The sequence below is a fragment of the Panthera pardus genome, unplaced genomic scaffold (genome assembly GCF_024362965.1).
Source record: "Panthera pardus isolate Hobbes unplaced genomic scaffold, ASM2436296v1 HiC_scaffold_3, whole genome shotgun sequence".
NCBI lineage: Eukaryota > Metazoa > Chordata > Mammalia > Carnivora > Felidae > Panthera > Panthera pardus.
In genome coordinates, this window is record NW_026526876.1 from 17,075,527 (window position 1) to 17,096,542 (window position 21,016).

General features: G+C 59.8%; 1 protein-coding gene across 8 annotated transcripts in view; it reads right to left on the reverse strand.

The window, feature by feature from the left end:
- The window catches only part of SEPTIN9 (septin 9), a 147,016-nt gene that overhangs the window by 23,165 nt on the left and 102,835 nt on the right, over positions 1-21,016 (reverse strand). The window contains exon 1 of one of the 8 annotated variants that reach the window (XM_053893175.1): positions 11,321-11,385. The exons of 4 other annotated variants lie outside the window; for them this stretch is intronic. The gene's annotated coding sequence lies outside the window, so the exon portion shown is untranslated. Of the gene's footprint in view, positions 1-1,371; positions 1,626-10,731; positions 10,840-11,088; positions 11,204-11,320; positions 11,386-21,016 lie in introns of those variants that run through there. 3 more of the 8 variants (XM_053893174.1, XM_053893177.1, XM_053893176.1) reach the window with 3 other exon arrangements.

The window sequence follows — 21,016 nt, forward strand, 5'->3', positions numbered from 1 at the left end:
GACCCAGAGCAAGGAACTTAACCTCTCTGCACCTCCATTTTCTTCTGTGTGGATTGGGACAATACCACTGCTTGCCTCCCGAGAGCGCTGGGGGAATCCAACAAGATTGTTTACGAAGCACAAGGAACAGTGCCCAGTCAGTGCTCTGAGTAGCTGTACAGAAAACAGAAGCCCATACCCAGCTCTCCAGCTTGGGTGAATGGACTGTCTCCCCAGCTCCTACCAGCTCTGCAAACAAGGCTCCTCACAGAGGTTCTCTCCTGCTCGGCTCCTGGAGGAACCCCTCATTTCCCCAGTTGTTGAATGAATGAATGAATGAATGAGTGAGTGAATGAACGAACCAATAGGAAACTCGCTACCCTTCCTTCCTCCTCTCTTCCCAGAACACTGTAAGGGGCCGGCTCCTGCTCCCCGGCCAAGCCGGGTGGCGCCTCTCGGCCCGGCCCCAAACTGCTGGCCCGCATCCTCTCCCACGGGCTTCCCCACGGCCTTCGGCGTGTGGCAGGATGGGAATGGGATGTTAACCATTTCCAGTCTCCGTCGTCCTCTGGAGCCACAAAGCACCGAAGAGGAAGGATGGACGGATGGACGGGCTTCCGAGGACAGCTCCTGCCCATTCAGGAAATTTTGCTCAGGAAATGGGGGGGAAGGGCGCCCAGAGGAGGAGAGGCGGGCAGAGACTGGGCCTGAGGCAGGCATGCCGGTGGGCAGGGGCTCGGACCACCCCGGTCACTGCCCCGAGCCGCTCCCCACCGCTGCAGATGGCCTGGCCGGTGCAACAGCGACAAGCGAGTCCCCAGCGTGGAGGGACCAGGCTGTCGGTCACCGGGCAACCCCGGAAGACATGCCCTCCTGGGAACTAGGGTCAGTCGGTTAGTTTCATAGCCCAAGGGTGACTCTTCCTGCTGTCCCCTAATCTGCGGTCCAGCAGCTACACGTGACCTGCCTCCAGCCCGGACTGAAGAGTGGTTAGAACTGGCAAAGAGAATTGATTAACTCTGACACAACCAGTCTTGGAAACATACCCAGTCCCGGGGCCCAGGGGCTCAGCCTGGACCGCAGACGCACGGGGCCGGCTGGGCCCAGTGAGCAGCGCTGACCCCCAGGGCTGGGCTGGGCTTGGGCACTGCACAGTCTGCAAAGCGCTCAAACTTGCTTTATCACTCGGGATCCTGGGCTTCCGGCGGTAACGGGCCGCGACTCTCGAAATGAGACCAAAATAACAAGATCGACAGGGCTCTTACACAGGTGACGACGGAAGGCAGTTAAACTAGGGAGCGCACCAGTCTGGGGGGGGTCCCACCCTCACGGGATCCTGCCCGCAGGCAGACCCCAGGCGGCCCCGCACCCTCCACACACACCCCCGGGTACCTGCCGGCAGATGGGAACCGTCTGAGGCGTCCTCCCTGAGATCGCAGCAGCTGTGGAGGCCACGGGGGTGGGAGCCCGTCGCCTCCCAGGTCCCCTCCCAGGTCCCTCCGCCCCGAGGCTCCGGGAAGGAGCCACATTCATATGGTAATTTCTGCCTGTGAACTGGCGCGGCACAGAGGGCCCTCCAGCTGCGGGCCGGGAGGAGGGGAGCCTGGCCCGGGCCTGACCGCTCGCTCCCGGCCCTGCCAAGTGGGCCCTTCCCGGGGCGCTCAATTCGGGCTGCGGGGGGAGCGGGCGCCTTGGTGCAGGCGGGGCAAAGGGCCTCGCTTTCTGCGCTCACACGGTGGTTTCAGATGACAACGGACACGGGTTTGTTTCACTTCACTTTTCGGTGGCTCCCTGCAGATCATGCCGCGGCCCTCGCCCCCTCCCTGGACCCCAGGGGCAGCCCCCCGCGCCTCCACCCTCCCTGGAAGGAAAGGTCTCCCCGGGGCCAAGGCCGGTGGGGGAAGGGGGAGCGCGTTCTCTCAGGAAAAAAAAAGAAAGGCCGCTCCCACACCCCAGTCCTCCTTTCCCTCAGCTTCCTCTAGAGGGGAAGGGGGAGAGGGAGGAGGAGGGGGTCACACAAAACCCAGCCACTCCCTCCACCCACTTCCTCTCTCACACTGCGTGAGTTCACTGCTGCAGCTGAGAGAGAGAGAGAGAGAGAGAGAGAGAGAGAGAGAGAGAGAGAGGAGAGAGAAAGGAGAGGAGAGGAGAGGAGAGGAGAGGAGAGGAGAGGAGAGGAGAGGAGAGGAGAGGAGGGGAGGGAAGGGAAGGGAAGGGAAGAAAAGAGAAGAGAAGAGACATGCAAACCTTCGAGAGAGAGAGAGAGAGAGAGAGAGAGAGAGAGAGAGAGGAGAGAGAAAGAAGAGGAGAGGAGAGGAGAGGAGAGGAGAGGAGAGGAGAGGAGAGGAGGGAAGGGAAGGGAAGGGAAGGGAAGGGAAGGGAAGAAAAGAGAAGAGAAGAGACATGCAAACCTTCGAGAGAGAGAGAGAGAGAGAGAGAGAGAGAGAAAGAAGAGGAGAGGAGAGGAGAGGAGAGGAGAGGAGAGGAGAGGAGAGGAGAGGAGAGGAGGGAAGGGAAGGGAAGGGAAGGGAAGGGAAGGGAAGGGAAGAAAAGAGAAGAGAAGAGACATGCAAACCTTCCAGAGAGAGAGAGAGAGAGAGAGAGAGAGAGAGAGAGGAGAGAGAAAGAAGAAGAGAGGAGAGGAGAGAAGAGGACGAGAAGAGACACGCAAACCTTCCTTAGTTCTGGGCCCACGGAAACCAGAAGTCGGCTCCAGGACTCAGCTGCAGACCCGAATGGCTTCTCTGTGCCCCCACCCCCACCCCCACCCCCAAACCCATCCACCCATCCAGCCCATTCACCGCTGGATGCAAAAGGAAACAAAAGGACCCCTGGCGAATCGCCCAGACACAGACTCAAGACAGGTCATGGGGGAAAGTGCAGGAGAGAGAGAAGCGCGCAGCGACTGCCCCCTCCCCGCCGCCGCCTCCCCCCCGCCGGGGACACAGGGCGCGCCCCCACCCGTGCTGGCGAACCAACTATCGCACGACCGGCAATTCCGGGGAGAAATGAAAACACAAGTCCGCACCAAGACACGGGCACCAACATCGAGTGTTGCATGATTCACAGGACTCGAAAAACAGAAACAGCCCCGATGCCCGGCTACTGATGAAGGGATAAGCAGCACAGGACGGGGCCACCGCGTGGAACACTATTCAGCCAGGAAAAGGAACCAAGCGCTGACCCCTGCTACCACGTGGACCTTGAAGATACCATGGCATAAAAAGCCACCTGTCCTCTCTGATTCCACATTTATACAACGCCCAAAGCAGGCAAATTCATAGAGGCACGAGGCAGCTTCGTGTTGCCAGGGGCTGGGGGCAGGGAGCTGTTCGTGGGAACAGGGTCTCTTCTGAGATGATGAGAATGTTCTGGAATTAGTCGTGATGACTGGGTAACGTTGGGATGCGCTAAAAACCTCTGAATTGTACACTTTAGACGACTGAATTTTAACGGCGTGCGAAGTGTATCTCGATAAAGCTCCTAACAACAGCAATATAACAGCCTGCTCCCCGTGTCCTCGTCCGTGGCCAGCTCCCAGCACCGATCCAACATCCCGCCTCCAGGTGCCCCCCAACTCTGCAGCCCAGCGAGTGGGGGCGCTGGCAGGCTCCCTGGCCCTGCGACCCCCCCCCCCCTTGCCCTCTCTGCTCCTGACCCCACCGGTGCTCATTAGGAGCCCCCTTTAACACAGCAGGAAACCAAAACCTCAACCTGAAGGGAGGGGAGACTGGGATTCAAACGCAGCCAATCAGCAACCACAGAGGGTCTCTGGGCAGGAGGGACAAGGGAAAACCCACTCAGCACTCCCCTCCCGGATGCAGGGACACCTGCGACCCCTTACACGTACCGGAACCAACTGGGTGAAGCAGCAGCAGCAGGCCCCAGGCCCCCCCGCCACACACACGCACACACGCACACACCGGGCAGGTGTTCAGTCTTCTGCGCAGGCCCAGCCGACCCAGCGGAAATGATGGCAGGAGCCAGCAGCTGCCGGGGGCGGCCGCCGGATATCCTGGGCCATCTCTGGCACGACCCACCCCAAATCTGTCAGAGGCCCGAGCTTCGCCCTGTCCCGTCCCAAACCCGAAGGATGCTGCCGAACGAGCCTCCGTGGAAACAAGTCCTAGAGAATTCACCGAAGCCCCGCTTTCACGGGGCGGCAAAGGCCCCAGAGAGGGTGGGGTGGGAGGTCTCTGGTGGCTCAAGGTTTAATTATGACTTTAGCGCCTGAGTTTCCGAGTGCCCCGTGGTGTTCGTTAGGTCTTTACTCCCCAGCCGTCCCCGGGGAGCCCCACGGCGAGGGGCCAGCTCAGGGCGGCACACGCGGGGGGACTGTCCTCACCCCAACCGCCCCACAAACACGGGGGCCCTCGGAGAACCAGCCTCCCATCCCTGACTCACACGTCTCCCCCACAGTCTGGGATCTAGCAGCCGACAGGTGCAGGGAGAGGCCACTGGCTCATCCTCCCACGGGCCCACGATGGGCCCCAGGAGATGTGAGCAGGCCAGGCCTGGGTTTCAGGCCCAGAAGCATTTCTGCACCTTCCTGCTGAGTGGTGTCCAAAACGCGTTGCTGGGCAAATGTATAAGGAAATAATGAAGACAGAAGTGGCCGTCCGCACACGGGCAAGGTGTGACTGACCAGGTGCTCCAGTTCCACTGTGAGCCCCGGGGGAGGCTGGGGAGGCAGCCAAGACCTTTGGAAGGATGGCAAAGGTCAGCTGAGGAACTCTGTGCAAGAGCAGGAAGCAGGAAGCAGGAAGCAGGCACCTGCTGAGGGGTGCCGTGTGTGGGGTGCCACCTCCATGTGGACAGGTGGGCACCACACCCCCCAGCCCCGCCCCACCCCCACATGTTCCCGGAAATTTCCCCTGTCGTCCCGCTCCCCCAGCCGCCCCTGAGCTGCTCTCCTCTGTGTCTCCAGTGAAATTCCAAAGAGCCCAGAGGGATCATCTCAACACTCCGGGGCCTGAAACCTTTGCTGAGTCCCAATTGCAAAGTAGCTGCTTCCTGGGACCCCCCCACTCCCACCCCACCCCCAGCAGGTCCTAGGACACCTTCCTAGAGCCTCTCATCTTACAGCTGGTGCATCTTTTTAAATGTTTATTTATTCTTGAGAGAGAGAACGCAAGCAGGGAAGGGGAGAGAGGGAGAGAGAGAGAATCCCAAGCGGGCTCCACGCCGTCCGTGCAGAGCCCGCCGTGGGGCTCGGTCTCATGAGCCAAGCCAAAATCAAGAGTCGGACGCTTCACTGACGGAGCCACCCAAGCTGGTGTGTACTTGCCACCTAACTGGGATGGAAGCTTCTAGAAGGCCTGCCTCGTGGGGCCCCCTACCCTGCTCGGCCCAGGGCCGTCCCGAGGTCAGGACTCATGAGAACGGCAGGCGAGGGGTTACACGCACATGGCACCTCCCCGTCCAGGTTCTGTGACCTCCGTGCTGACCCTGTGAAGCGGTACGCCTTCCGGAAACTGGACGGCGGCTCAGAGGCGACGCGGCACGTGTGTAAGGCCGCGGGGCCATCGACAGGTGCACGGCAGGCACCAGGCGGTTCCCTGGCCCCACGTGTGAAGCTCTCCCTGCAATGTCTATCCTCTCACGGAATCTGGGGAGCGGGCCGCTCTCCCAGCGAGCGAGCAGGTCAACAAAGCAGATGTGGGGGCTGGTCAGGAGCCTCGGGAAACGCTGACCCGGTCATAGGTGGCCGGCTGATGCCAAGTTAACAGAGGTGGGGCTGGTCCCTGGGCCCAGGTCCCCACCAAAGAAAGACAGGGGTCTCCTGGCCGCCCCACCCTCGCCCGCCTCCCCCCTCACCTTCCACAGGAACTTCCGCCAGGCTCCTCACTGTTCCCCAACCTCCCGGCTTCCACCCGGAGTCACCGCCCGCCTCGCTGGGAGCCTCACCTGGGCGCTGAGTTCCCTTGGTTCGGAACGGCCCCCACATCCTGCCTCCAAGGGCCTCTGCCCGCTGGGGCCCTAAGAGGGGACTGGGGGAGGGCTCACTCTACACCTGAGTAGGGGACACATGGGAAGGCAGCGGGGGGGGGGGGGGGGGGTGTCCCAGCTCCAGTGCTGCCAATCTGGCATCAGCAGGTAAGTCACTGAACCCGTGGGGCCGAGCAACCTGCTTCCCAGGCCTTCGTCTTGGCATCTGCCTCCAAGATGGGGGGGAAAGCACCAGAGGAGGGCACAACGGGCTTCTGCCCTGAACTGGAACATTCTGGACATGTGGGAAGACCGACAGGAAGGTGCCAACAAGGCTTGTTCGGCACTATTCAGCAGCACAGAGGAAGCCTGAAGCGGCCCCTCGGCTGGCCAGGTGGGCTCTGGGGGGGCGGTGAGGAGGGCACTCGATTCGACGTAGGTCAAACCGGCCTTGGGCTGAGGTGGCCTGGAGCAGAGGTGGCTCAAGAAATCAGCTGAAAACTCATTTATTCTGGGGGCGCCCGGGGGGGGCTCTGTCGGTTGAACATCCGACTTTGGCTCAGGTCAGGATCTCGCGGTTCGTAAGTTCGAGCCCCGGGTCAGGCTCTGTGCTGACGGCTCGGAGCCTGGATCCTGCTTCCGATTCTGTGTCTCCCTCTCGCTCTCTGCCCCTCCCCCTGCTCATGCTCTGTCTCTGTCTCTCTGTGAAAAAGAAGTAATTTTAAAAAACTCATTTATTCTGTAATAAACAAACTTATTCCTAATAGGCAACCTTACGTGTTCCCCAAAGAGGAACTTTCTCAGTTTCCACCTGTCATGTAGGGCATGAGGCAGCCTCATCACCTCAATAAATTCTCCAAGAGGAAGACAGAGGGCTCCGCACACCGGGCCCGGAGTCAACTGTGGTCAGCAGGACGGGCCCTGTTGGAGGGCCCAGCCCTGCATTAGCAGAGCATGTGGTCTGCAAAACAGCAGCGACTGTCCCTCCGACCCAGGGGGGCCCCTGCCCCCCCCCTCCCATCATGGGTCTTTGGAGTCCACAGCTGACACCCGCCAACGGGTGGCAACGTGGATCCTGTCCTCAGTCCCCTACTTCCCCGGAACCAGGGCACAGAGTGGGGGCCGGGCCATCTGGTCCAGTCCCCTGCACCGGGAGGATGTATTCAGATCCCCAAGAAAAGAAACACTCCAAGGAGAGCACGTATAAAGACAGTAGGGCCACGGGCTGTTCTCATAAGGCTCTCTGGAGCTGGTCGTACAGAAACCAGAGGATTTGGACAAAAGATGAAAAGCTTTGGGCAAACCGTGCTGACTGTGCATGCATTCAAACGTTAACTGAGCAAGCTCCTGGGAGGTCCGGGCCCGGAGACAGAGATCAATAAAATGCAATCTCTACACAAGTCCACAGTCTAGGGAAAGACAGGACACAATGTCCCCGTCCGGTGTGTGTGTGTGTGTGTGGGGGGGGGGGGGGGTCCTCCACGCAGGAGAGTGAATTTGAAATCACCGTCCCGCTCCGAGCTAGGAAAATCTTATCTGGGGTCCCAATGTCAAAGGCCTGGTGACAGGCACCTAGAACCTGGCCTGGGAGATAAGGTAGGAGATAAGTATCTGGGAGGTAGGACACACTCTGCTGGGGACATCAGCAAGGACACTCCAATGACCGTCCAGATGACTGGGCACTCGGTGCCTGGCATTTGCAGGGCAGGGCAGGGGCTGGCAGGCCTCTGGGGACACAGGTCCCGGAAGTGGGGATTGCAAGCCAGGTGCAAAACGGAGGAAATCAATGCCTGGTGAGCTCTCCTTCCCCAAGGCCAAGTGTGGGGGCGGGGGGCAGGGGAGGGGGGGGTGGGCGCAGGGTCAGTGTCAGTGACTCAACCCCAGCCTGGAGCTGGGGTTCCGAGGGCCACCTTGGCTGCTTGGGAGCCAACATCTCCCCAAGGGTGGCCCCCCACCCCCAGCTTCAGAAGAGGCACAAGAAATTTGGGGGTGCCTCTGCCACGATCCAGCTAAACTAAAACGTTTAAAAATCACATTTCGGTTGGACCAGCCAGGAAGAGGGGAGTGAGCCGACGGGCTCACCCTCGCCTTTCAGACCCTTTGTGAGAAGCTGCAGCCCCCCAAACCAAGGCCCAGACCCTCTTCCCGGAAACCAGCTTCTGAGGGCTGAGCACCAATTCTGCTCTCAAGGTGGGAACGGGCTGGTCCAGAGGGCAAGGGCCCGAAGTTAGAATCAGAACTCGGAACTCCTGGGCCCGGCGGCCCGGCCCTTCCCGGTGATGATAACAGAGAAAGAGAGGACGGGGCATTTGGACCCCACTCACCCACCCCAGCCCAGGGACAAGCCACGGCGGGCAGGCTGGAAGGCCTATCATTAGCTGTGGGCCTCCCCTGGCTTCCCAGCCTGCTCCTCGGAGAACGGGCTGGCCCGCACAGATGACTTCACTGCCCGCCACCCTGGGGAGCGTTCCTGGGAAGGCCTCGCAAGGCTCCACTGAGCGCCTGAGAGCAGGTCCCTACCTGTCCAAGGAACCAGGATGGCTCTCAATAAACAAATCAAAGCCTGCCGCTGGAAGGCAGAAGTCTGGGAATGAGTCTGGGCCAAGGGCTGTGATTTCTGCTGGAAGCATCTTCCCCGAGAGCTCGGCTGCGGGGAAGCGGGCAGTGGTGATCTCCGAGATCACCAGCCCTGAAATAAAGTCATCCCTCCCATGCACCTGGCCAAGGAGAGCAGGAGGGAGCCCAGAACCCCTTGGGTGGCCTGGGAAAGCTGGCCCGAGCCTTAAATGTGCAGGGGGCATCGGATAACGGAAGCTCCTAAGCCTTTGACAACACAGGAAGCTAGGCTAGAGGCTGGCGGGGGTGCTTTCTTAAGGATAGGGTCTTCCCCTTCTCTGAAGGCCCCTAGGGAATGTGGCTCATCCTATCTGACAAGAACAGCTCAGGCTATGACACAACAGGAAGTGGGGAGGGTACGTGGCTGGGGAAGAGGGGAGGGGGTGGTGGGAGGTAGGTCAGCCCAGAGACTCTGGTTGCCTTAAGGGGTGCGGGGCTTCTGGGGTGAAAGCCACCGTGAACCCTGTTCTCGAGGCTTGGGGCGCTCAGGGAATGACCCACGGGCCCCGACCTGGGCTGTCTTTGGCTTGGGTGGGCGGGGCCTTGTGGCTGCCCCCTCCCCACGTCTCAGAGCGCCCTGTGCCCCACACAGAGTAGGCCCTCCCCACACGCCAGCTGAACTGGCCACCGTCCCTGACACGGTGCCAGTCAAACGGAGCAGTCTGTCGGAAATACAGACAGAAACCAGCAGACACATTAGTGAGGCAGGTGCCCCAACACGGAAATAATCGGGGGGGGGGGGCAGTGGGGATGCCCAGGAGGGGTCACCGACAACACAGATGTTAAAACGGGTCAGCCACAGAAGAGGCCTCCCTCCGAAGTCTCACCTGAGCCCGAAGGAGACCCAAAGGGACAGAAGCAAGCATCCCACCCTTCCAAAGAGGTCCCACACAGACACTGGTCCTCCAGCCCCAAATGGTTAAACAAACTCATTCTGCTTCCTATTTCCTGAAAAGGAGCCCCCCTGGGTTGCCACGGGGAGCCAGCCAGAAGAGAAATGACATTTATGTAAACACCCACGGAGGCCAAGCGCCCATGAACGAGGTGGGAAACCCACACGTGATTAGAAGGGATCAGAAGGGGACATAAGGGATTAGAAGGGAATGGGGGGCTTTTTCTCTGTCCTTGCCTAACAGGATTTTCTGTGCGGGATCCAAACCAAATTCCTACTAGGGTGCTATGCCTACCGCCAGAAGCCCACTGCCTGGGCGGCACATTTTCCTCCAGGAAAGGAATTCCAAACTTCTCTTTGGTGAGCAGAGATGCTCCCCCAAACCTCTGACAAAAGAGGCAGATTTCCTGGCAGAGAGGAAGCAGAGGGGCACCAGGACTGGCTGAGTCGATCCCCAGGGGACAGTGGGATGAAGTTTTGGGAGCAGAGGGCACAGGCTCTGAAGCACCCCGGCCATCCCAGCGCTGGTGCACGAGGGGGGCGGGGGGGACTCGCCCGGCTGGCTGTGGGATTTGAGTCTGGGGGATTTCCCATCGTCTCGGCTGGAAAGTTCTTTGGAAGCCTCGGCCCCAAGGAGCTCCTCCCTCACCTCCACCCCCCCACAGCCCCGTTCCTTGACAGGGAGTGGCCCCCCAGGATGCTCCGGGCACAAGCCGCCTTCCAGACGCCCACCCCCCCCCCACCGCCCCCAGGACCCGGAGACAGCGCGGCAGGGTCCCCCACGCCCATACCAGAGGGGGCACCCGCATGTCCAGGGTCTGCCGAAGCTAGCCTCCCAGCCGCCCGCCCCAACGGCTGACAATCTGTGCGGAACGATTTTAAGAGGCAGCGGTGGCCAATCCGAGTGCCTCCCGGGCCTCCTGGAAGCCAGGGAAGCCCCCCGCGAATGGGAAACCGGCTGCGAGAAACTCCCCGCCGCGGGAAGGACCTGGCCACTCGGCTTAGCTGGCCCAATATTTACAAAGAGATAGCTGTGGCCGCACAAAGCCCTTTTCTCTGCTCCGCGGCCGTAAATCTGGGCCCCGCGTGGAGACCGAGCTCCCGCCGCCCCTCTCCCGGGGACCCAGAGCCATCCCGCCGGCTGGTGGTGGGGAGCGGGGGGCCGGGCCCGGGTGGGGGACAGGGACCCCCGGGGAGGCGCCGCGCGCGGCCCCGCCACCGGGCCGTCGGAGGACCGCCGGGCGGCCGCACCACCTGAGGGCCCCCGGCCACCGCCGGTGCGAGGCCGCAAGGAACAAAGGGAGCGGAGGACTCACCCCTGCAGCTGAGTCGGGCTGCGCTGGCTGCCGGAGAGCGCGGCCCGCCCACCGGGTCACATGGCTCGGAGCCGAGCAGAGGATCAAAGGGGCTTTGTGGCCGCGGAACAAGGAGCCTCCCAGAGCGCGGGCAGAGGTAGGAGGGACCGCCTGAGCCCGGAGGCTCGGGGGCAGGGCGAGGGGAGCAGAGTCGGGGGCGGGGGAGAGAAGGGGCGCCCGGCTGCAGGCCCGAAACCAACCGGGGTGCATTCGGTGCGTAAGAAACGCCAAGGAGCCGAGCTCCCAAGCCGGCCTCCAGGGAAGCGACGGGGTCCCCCAGGAAAGAGCTCCAGGAGGGAGAGAGGGAAGACGGCTCACCTGGACGTCCAGTCCCAACCGCCCCGGCCACAAGTCAGGGCGCCCGCAGAGTCCCCTCCTCCCAGACGGTCCTGCCCGGGGGAGGCGGGCGGGACGGGAGTGCAGGGTGGTGCCGGGAATCTGACACTGCCCGGGGGCGCCCTCGGTCCCTGCTGCCCCGCCCAGCACCCCCCTCCCTTTGCCAGGTGAGCCCCAAACGGGTCCTGACCCCCGGCCGGCTCAGATAACACACCCAGGCTATCGGACGGGCTCCCTCAGGTCGGCAGACCTCCCCCAGGAAAGCGGTCAAGGGCCAAAGCCTCAACTGCCTAAGCGCGCCGTGGTGGAGACGGCCCCCAGGGAGAAGCCTCGAGAAGGGGAACTGGGGCCGGGCGGGGCGGGGAGGTACGGGCGGGGCCGGCTCACCCTGAGCACTTTCTTTCTTCCCGGAGCCGCGGCTTCTACAGCCCTCAGGGCCCTGGCAATGAGTCACCCTCCCCCGCAGAGCCTGGTGTGGTGCTGGGACCCTCAGGGGGGATGGGCTAGGTGGTCCCCAGAGGGAGGAGCTTGGGAACCACCCTGTTTGGGGCTGGGCCTGGACGCTGGGATCTGCCAGACCCATCCCGTGCCACGACCTCTGACCCCTGAGTGAGTCACTCCCAGGCGCTAGAGTGGCCAAGGGAGCCCCAGGCCTCCTCCCCACTAGCAGAGAGCTCCCGCGGGTTTTGGGGGGATTTGCAGGGGCGGGGAGTGAGTCGTTCAAGTGCAGAGGAGCCCTGAGGGACACCTGAGAAGGTGGTGTGAGGGCCAGCTGGCCCAGACCCGCTCCCGAGGCCGGCTCTCCTTCCCATTCCCATGCCCCCCACGTGGCTGGTGGACGAGGCCCCCAGGCGCCCACCCACTGGCCACGCTGGCAAACCGGCCACATCCAGCTGGTCCCCCTGGGGTTCCTCAGAAGCCAGCTCTCCCCAGCGGCACCAGCCCAAGCACTGCCCACCCCTGATGGCCACGGACTCCGAACCGTGAAGGCTTCAGGGGGCCGCTGTCCTCCCCTCCCCACCCCACGCAGAGTGCAAAGCCGCCGCCGTGGTCTCTGGGCGCCTGGCCAAAGACGGGGAGCGTCCAGGGGAGGGATGCGTGTCCGGAGATCTTGTTCCCATCACGGCGGGAGGGAGGACGGTCGTGGATCTGAGACGCGGACCTCGGAGGCGGACGCCAGAATCAGGCCCCCTTCCTGGGAGAGAGCTTTGGCTCATGACCCAACCCTGCGGGCTCGGGCCCTCCCCACCTGCAAAATGGGCGCGTCAACTGTAGTCACGAGAACTAAAGTGGGACAGGACGACCAGAATCAGGAAGAGTGGCCACTCAAAATTGGCGCCTCTCTTTCCTCCAAGAAGGTGGTTTCCTAGGATGGGGAGTCAGGGGTGGGCAGGGGGTGGCTCCTGCCCACCCCCTGCCCACCCTGCTGGGCCCCTGTCACCGGGGCCCCGAAGGACAGTTCCAAGAACCATGGACAAAGGATGCCAGGGGGGACTCCTGTCCCAGGTGTCAAGGTTAACAAGGAGCCTGGATATGCACCTCCACTCTGCACCTGTCCTGTGGGCAGAGGGCCGCCTTCTCAGTACTCCCCTCAGCAGCTCCTTCTCTGCCCCTCACCTAGCTTTGCCCCCCAGGGCCCACCAGCAGCTCCTTCTCTGTCCCTCACCTAGCTTTGCCCCCCAGGGCCCACCACCGCTTCCCGGGCCACACATGGGCAAACCTCACGCTCTCCGAGGCCGCCCCTTGCCCCACCTCCTCCCCTCCCTGCTCACCTCTGGCCCAGGAGACAACCCGGGTGCTTTCCACATGTTCCCTCACTCATCGCTCACCCGATGGGGGTCTCCAGAGCACAGGAGGAGGGGGTCCCTGGACTAGAGGAACAGCCTGAAGCCTGCAGGGCTCCCCTCCTGATCCCCCAGCAGAAAACAGAAGGCAGGTCCCCGATAAGCACCCCCACGTCTGTAATTTTCAAGTTTCCAGTAGCCACGTTGAAAAACGTTAAGAAACAGGTGACGCGAAATATATTTCACTTAATGGAGCCAAAATATTATCAACGCCACATGTCATCAACGTAAACACTTTTTAGGTATTTTACATTCGTTCTGCTTTCCATACTGAAGTCTATGAAGTCCAGCGTGCACCGTGCACTTAGGGGACCCCCCTCCACCCCCTCCACCCCCCCCACCCCCGGCTTGGACTAGCCACGTTGCAAACGGCTACCGTCCCGGACATTCTCGATTTCACCCTGGTTACACCAGACCCTTGGACAGCTGTTTACGTAGACCGTTTTATTGTAGCCCCGCACCTCCTTTTCAACAGCGGGGGTGTGGCTACTTTGGGGGTGCTGCAGGGCACAGCTTGAGGGGACCCACCGTAGTCTTTACTGGAAGATATCGCTGAGGCCACCGGTCTCTACATCCCAGTGTCCCCCTTCGGCGGATGTACTGGGGCCATTTGCAAAGGGAGAGAGTGGAGAATGGCGGGGGGCGGCGGGAGCCCAGGCGGGGACCCCAAGAAAGGAGAGAGGGAGAGGAGCGTGTGGTCCGGCTGAGCTACCACGAACCCTGGCCTTTGTGAGCCCAGGGATTCCACGCTCCAACCACGACTCATCCTGCCTTTGTTTACTGACTTCAAAGTCACAAACAGCTTCACTGGTTAGAAAAGAAATCTATAAAGACAGAAAGCAGATTGAGGCTGCCAAACTGGGGGCGGGGGCAGCAGTGGGAACTGACTGCTTAATGGACATGGGGTTTCCTTTGGAGCTGATGAGAATGTTCTGGAGCTAGATCATGGTGCTGTTGCACAACACTGTGAATGTGCTAAGTCTTTCGACGGTAAAGTTCACATCCTGTGTGTTTGATGCCATAAAAAAGTATTTACAGAAAAAAAAAAAAAAAAGCAAGTTTAATGCATCCTTTTTTCTCTTGAGCGAGGGCGCCCTACTCCCCAGGGGCCTCCCGGAGGAGCCAGCCCCGCCCACTCCTGTCCCCAGGCCTGTGGCCTCCACAGCTGCAGGGGCACAGGTTTCTGTTGTGTGAGGCCTCTGTCGCAGCGGCCCCAGGACACTCACACGGCCTGCAGTCCCGACCGGCCCACTGGAAGGGGGGAGCTTCCTCGCAGGAACGAAGAAACGGGACGCTCCGGGCCAGAAGGAAACTCTCGGGTCCAGGAGCAGCAAAGAGGATCCCTCCCAGCCCCAACGAGGGGGATCTAAGTCGAACTGTCCGACTCTGAGCTCGACCCTTGCCCACTAAGCCAAGGAAGCCCCCCTACTGGGCACCAGGAGGCCATGCAGGGGAGTGGTGGGGGGGGGGGGGGTCCCCTGCTGACAAGGATGCCCTAGACCATTTCCACCAGTGGGTGCTGCTCACCCACTGGCCTCCCTGGGGGAGCCGCCAGGGAGCTGGAGGCACTGGTCAGCTGTCCTGCCACAGGGTCCTATTCTGAAAGCCACAGGGGGACAGCTGGGTCAGGCCCCCACTTACAAATGGGCCCACTGGGAGTAGAGCACGGTCCGAGGGTGTCACCCACCCTGCAGTGCCGGGATGCCCACGTGATGCCCACGTGATGCCCGAGACCCTCATGTGGCTCAAAGCAGCAGCAGAAGGGAAGGGAAGTGGTCACACCGCACCCCCCCTCTCCCTCTCTCACACACGCACGCACGCACGCACGCACACGCCCCAGGGCCCGGGGCCCCCAACTCTCTCCTGCCAAGCCTCAGCCCTCCTACAACCTCTTTCCCAACCCACCCTGGGCAAACCCCGCGGGAGGCAGCCGATGCTTCCCATCAAAGGCCAAGAAGAAAGTATCCTTCCCTCTCCTCTGCCGGACGGTCACTGGACTCCCACACGGGAGGGCAGGGGGCTGCCGCTGATGTGGGAAGCCAGCAGGTGCAGCCACACCCCCCCGGGGGGAGGGGAGCCCACCCAAGGTCCTGCTGTCCCTGGGGAGGTGGGGGCTCCCAAAGGCCCCAGGGTGAGGGCTCAGGCCTGCCTGCAGGGAGAGAGGCCTGCAAAGTCTCTCTTGCCGCAGGGTAGCGTTGCAGGCTGGCGGTTGAGTCACATTGGGCTGACGTCTTTCTTCCGGTCCCTTTGCAACCTGGCCGAGGAGGAACACGGGCAGGCTGTCCCCCGTCTCAAACACAAGCCCCCTCCTTGGGCCCGTGGGCTCTCTCCCCACCGCCTAACAGTTGGTCTGCATTGTGCCTTCTATGTTTCCACCACCCGCTGGCATCTCAACCTCTGTCTGGCTTCTGCCCATCTCACTGGTAACCGACCACTCGACAAAATTCTCAGGGCCCCTCCCCTCATCCCCCAAGGCAGGGGTTTGCACAGCACAACAGCACAGGGGGGTCTCCTCCGCCCTCATCCCAGCCCCCTGGAGACAGGGGAGAACAGCCTCTCCTCCGTCCCCAGAGCCACCCCAGGGACCGTCTTCCCAGCTCGGCCACCTCTTACACATGCTGTTTTCTAATGAGCCCACACCCCCTGTCCAGACCCTGCCGTCTCCCAAACCCCACCTAAAATCCACCCCCACCCCCCTGCCCCGCTCCCCGTTAAAGGCCACTGCCTCCAGGGAGTCCTCCAGATGGCCTCCCTCAGCCGGGACCACCCTTCGGTCCCCCGGATCTGGAGCATTTGCCAGGCTGACTTACTCACCCGCTCCTGGAACGTGTTTGGCGAGCGCAGGGCAGGAAGGCCCCACTTCCTCCTTTCTAACAAGCGTGCCTCCCTCCTCCACTGTCCCTCAAGGAGGCTTTAATACACATTTCTTTCTCCTCCAGAAAAGCCACCGTGTCAACAGTGTGTGTTAGAAACGATGTTATGATATCTTAACTTTAGGAAATTGTGCTCCTCTTCTGCAGCCACCGCTCGTCATCCCATTATCCCGGTGCATTATCCCGGCTAGAGGGCCACGCAGTGGGATCAAAGAAGCTCCAGGCACACTCCCAGCCCCACCCACCCCACCCTCCCTCGGTAACTGCGCGCCCTGGGGCTCCGAACTCCCAGCGGATACAAAGCCAGAAACACTCAGACCCTGCAAAGACCGGTAAAGACACCCAAGGTGTCTCTGGAACACTCCGGGGTGTCAGGAGGGAGGACCGCCAGGTGGGGGCGCTCCAGGTCGCCTTTAGGTGTGATACTGTGGGTCCTCCCCTCCCCTTCACTGAAACAAGGGCCCAAACCAAAAAGCCCAGCAGCTTAGATGGTAGGATTTTGAGTCAAACCATACAGGGTTCCGTATTTAGAGGGGGACCGAGGCTCCGGGACGCGGGGTGAGAAAGGGCAGGATTCTAGGTTTGGTTTCTGGAAACAGGATCTCAATCCTAGCAGCACTCCATCCTTCTTAAGGGGAGCGGGTAAGAAATAGAGACGCCCGGGCCCCACCCCAGCCATTCTGATTCAACTGATCTAGGGCTTGGTATTTTTGGAAAATTTCTCAGGGGGCTCTAACGTGCGGTCCGGGTTGAGAAGTACCGTTTAGGCCTGATAGATGCATACACACACACAGCTGGGATCCGGCGAGATCCTGACAGCATTTGGAGCGGAATGTACCCAAGAGACACGCTCGGATGAGTGCAGCTCTCAGGGTCAACAGCTCCTTCAACCGTCCGGGGGAAGCGTCCATCCTCAAGAGGTTTTATCCTGCCTTAGGACAAAATCAACCCTTCGGCCCAGAGAAACTTGGTTTTGACCCAGAAGGTCCGTGCAGTTCTTGCTGAAGGGGGGGGGCGGGTGGAGGGGCTGGAGATTCAGCGGGCCAGGCTCGGGCTTTTGCTAAAGTATCTCCACACAGCCCACTGCTTGGCCGGGACTTGGAAAAGAGCAAGAAAAAGGACATCTGAGCTCCTGAAATCTCTTGATCTAAAAGCAGAACCCGCAAAAGAACACGGTTGCCATCATTCCCCTCTGCGAAGCAACCAAGGGAAGACGGACTTTATCACAAGAGATGAGAAGTCTTTGCACCACACCTAAAACAGACACTCACAAAGCTATCGACTTCCCATCTGTCCTAAGGGGCCATTTATCTTTCCAAAAAGTCCTTTGTTTTCCAGGAAATGTTCCTCTCCCCCTCCCTTTCCCCTACTAGGATAGTATAGAAGCTTCAAATTCTAACTGCCCATCTGAGTCACATTTTTCTGCAAACTCCCATATGTACATGATTAGAGCTATCTTTTCTCTTGCTCAGACGTATGGCTTTTTATCGGTTTAATTTGGGGGGCTGGAGGGGTGCGGCTCCTGTCAGTTTAATTTGCAGGCCCCCAAGGACTGAACCTAAGAGGATAGAGGAAAAGGTGTTCCTCACCAGCACCTACTAAAAAAAACCCCAACCCCCCCCCCCCAAAAAAAAAACCCTTTCTTCACTGCAGATCCATACTTTCCACACCCACAGCCAGGAATTCAGACCCCTGGTTCTCAAAGTCTGTTAAAGCAGGAAAATTTGCCCTGCAAGATACCTCCATCCTAAAAGTTTTCCACGACTGTATCGATCAACTGCTACCCTCCACCATCCCTCTTTTGAGGTTTACAAGTATATACACCAGCACATCAAATGTTTGACATTTTATAATGTGAGGGTTTTTTAATTTTAACTTTTTAAAATATTTATTCATTTTCGAGAGAGACAGAGCGTGAGCGGGGGAGGGGCAGAGAGAGAGAGAGAGAGAGGGAGACACAGAATCCGAAGCAGGCTCCAGGCTCCGAGCTTGTCAGCACGGAGCCCGACGCGGGGCTCGAACTCTCGGACGGCGAGATCACGACCTGAGCCGAAGTCGGACGCTTACCCGACTGAGTCACCGGGGCGCACCCCCCCCCCTTTATTTTTATTTTAAACTCTTTAATTCCCAACCTTTTCAGACGTGGAACCACTTGGCCTCTACAGTACCTTCTAAGGGCCCCAGAGAGAATGAAGTGGGACACAACGGGTTTGACTTCTCAGCCCGTCCGTTCTCTCTAGGCCAGGCATCAGACCAGTCCAGACTCTGGACACAGGCTGGGGTGGGAACAGAGATCACAGGCCCCACAGGTAGGCTACAGGTTTTACGATAATATTTCTAAATCCACATTCCTGAGTTACCAGGGGACACAAGAATGGGCACGCAGCACTGTTTGTTTCTTCCTTCCTTCCTTCCTTCCTTCCTTCGTTCGTTCCTTCCTTCCTTCTTTCCTTCCTTCCTTCCTTCCTTCTTTCCTTCCTTCGTTCCTTCCTTCCTTCCTTCCTTCTTTCCTTCCTTCCTTCCTTCCTTCCTTCTTTCCTTCCTTCCTTCCTTCCTTCTTTCCTTCCTTCCTTCCTTCCTTCCTTCCTTCCTTCCTTCCTTCCTTTTTTGCATTGTTTCTAACGGGGAAAACTGGAAACAACCCGATGTCCATCGAGGAGAGAACAGAAAGCTATGGTATATCTACCCACCACGACCACCTGGCAGCAAAAATGCACAAACCAGAACCACAGGCATGAGGCGCAGGACCGCAATTTGCAAGCACAAAAAAACTGCTCAAGGACACGCTCCCAGTTACGGGACGTGCAGAACAACAGCGTGTGTTGCTGCCCGGGCTGGACAGAGGCTCCAGCTGTTCACTGGCCAAGATGGTGCACGTTTACTAAAGACTCAAGAAATCTTCGGGGGCGCCTGGGTGGCTCAGTCGGGTGAGCGTCCCCCTCGGGCTCAGGTCACGATCTCGCGGTTCGTGAGTTCGAGCCCCGCGTCGGGCTCTGTGCTGACGGCTCGGAGCCTGCTTTGGATCCCCTGTCCCCCGTCTCTCTCTGCCCCTCCTGGCTTGTGAGCACGCTTTCTCTCTCCCTCCCTCGCTCTCAAAAATAGATAAAACACACACACGCACGCTGAAGAAATCTTCGCAGGCCCGAGGGAATAACGAGGCGTGAGCTTTTCGGTGGCTAACTGGCAAAAGTCGTCACCTCCCTGAGCCTCAGTTTCCTCACCTGTAAACTGAGGGCAACAAACCACCTGCTACTGGGCTGCTGGCAAGGAGGCTGCTCAGACCTCCTGCCCTCCCCCCCTTGTGGGGTTCTGAGCAAGATGATAACAAGCTGACAACCTCAAAGGGCTTTGAAAACCACAGGATGCTCCCACCTAAGGGGAGCCAGTGACTCCCGGGCCTGTTTTCATGACCTGGCAGAAAACGTCCCAGCCAACGGAAGCCTTGTTTTTTTCCTCTGGGGGCAGAGGCCTCCTTGGTCTCAGGCCCGAGGTCTCAGGCTACCTGACGTGAGGCTTCTGTCAGCCCCAGAACCCGCTTGTGGTGCGGGGTCCCCGAAACCCCCTCACGCCTTTAGGTGAGACCACCGTTCCCGTAAACGAAGCGGCCTGTGTGATCCAGGCCCGAGCCGGCCCCGGCTCTTTCCTCCTCTCTCCCCTCCCAGGACCAAGAGCTCAGGAAATCGCAGGCTGGGAAGCTGCTGGAACATCATTCAGAGAGGGGACGCTGACCCTCCCCGGCTCACCCCACACAACTGAGCACCCCAAGTGCCAGCCCCCCCCCCACCCACCCACCCGGGAGCCCACTTTGCCCGGGCTGGACAGAGGCTCCGTTCACTGGCCAAGATGGTGCACGTTTACTAAAGACTCAAGAAATCTTCGGGGGCGCCTGGGTGGCTCAGTCGGGTGAGCGTCCCCCTCGGGCTCAGGTCACGACCTCGCGGTTTTGTGAGCTTGAGCCCCACTTCTCTCTCTGTCCCTCGCTCACCTCGTGCACGTGCACGCTCTCTCTGTTGGTCTCAAGAAAATAAAAGTACGTGAAAAGAGGAACACACAACATTCAGTGAAAGAAACCAAAATGAGAGAAAAAAATGTGCCTAATTAGGTAAGTTCAAAACCAGGCAATATTCTTTGCGGGGACGGAACATCTCTGTCTCCCGACTGGGTGGGGGGAGGGGGGTGCCCTACATGAATCCAGGTAGGTGGTAACATCTCACAGACCCACACACCGAAGACAGTAAACCGCCCCGAAAGCTGGTTAAGAGCTGAATGAGACACAGTCATTTCCTGGCTTTGATAATGAACCAAGCTCTCCTGAGGGAGGATGCTGGGTAAAGGGTAGAGGGAACTTTCTATGGTTGCTTCTGTAACGTCTTGAGAGGCTAAGGCAACTTCAAGACAAAGCTGTTTTTTTTTTTTTTTAATTAATTTTTTTTTAATTTTTTTTTTAACGTTTATTTATTTTTGAGACAGAGAAGAGAGCATGAACAGGGGAGGGCAGAGAGAGAGGGAGACACAGAATCTGAAGCAGGCTCCAGCACAGAGCCCGGCGCGGGGCTCAAACTCACAGACCGCGAGATCACGACCCGAGCCGAAGTCGGACGCTTAACCGACCGAGCCCCCAGGCGCCCCAAGACAAAGCTTTTAAAAAGTACATCAAACATGTGAAATCCGGCAATACTCATCACGGGAAACAATGAAAATGGAGACTGGATGGTTCCCTTCCTTCGGCCCCTCGTGGGTTACGCTGTGTGCTCCGTCCGAGTGTGGGCGCCGTCCCAGGTGCGGGGGCCCTGCCCGCCCAGGCCTCGGAGTCACAAGGTTAAGATTTAGCAGCAGGCGTGGAACCCACGCAGATGATCTGGCAACACTTAGCAAGGGCCCGCAGCACCTGAGAACAGGGCCAGCGAAGCTGTTCTTAATCCCGAAAGAGGCCCAACCCGGTGGGACGGCAGGCGTTTCCAGGCAGGGGCGCCTACGGGGGGGCCACAGAAAGGAGTTCTGGGAGTCAAGATGGGGGAGGGGGGGCGGCAAGTGATGAGGCTGGAGGTCCCGACTGTCCTAAAGTGTCATTCGCAGCTCTGATTCCACACCTGAGAATGCGGTGCTCAGGGTAGTGAGGGGTGGGGACTTGCTCACCGGGTCCCCACTCAGCTCACGAAACGGACTGTTCCATGGCCAGAAGCGAAGAGCCTA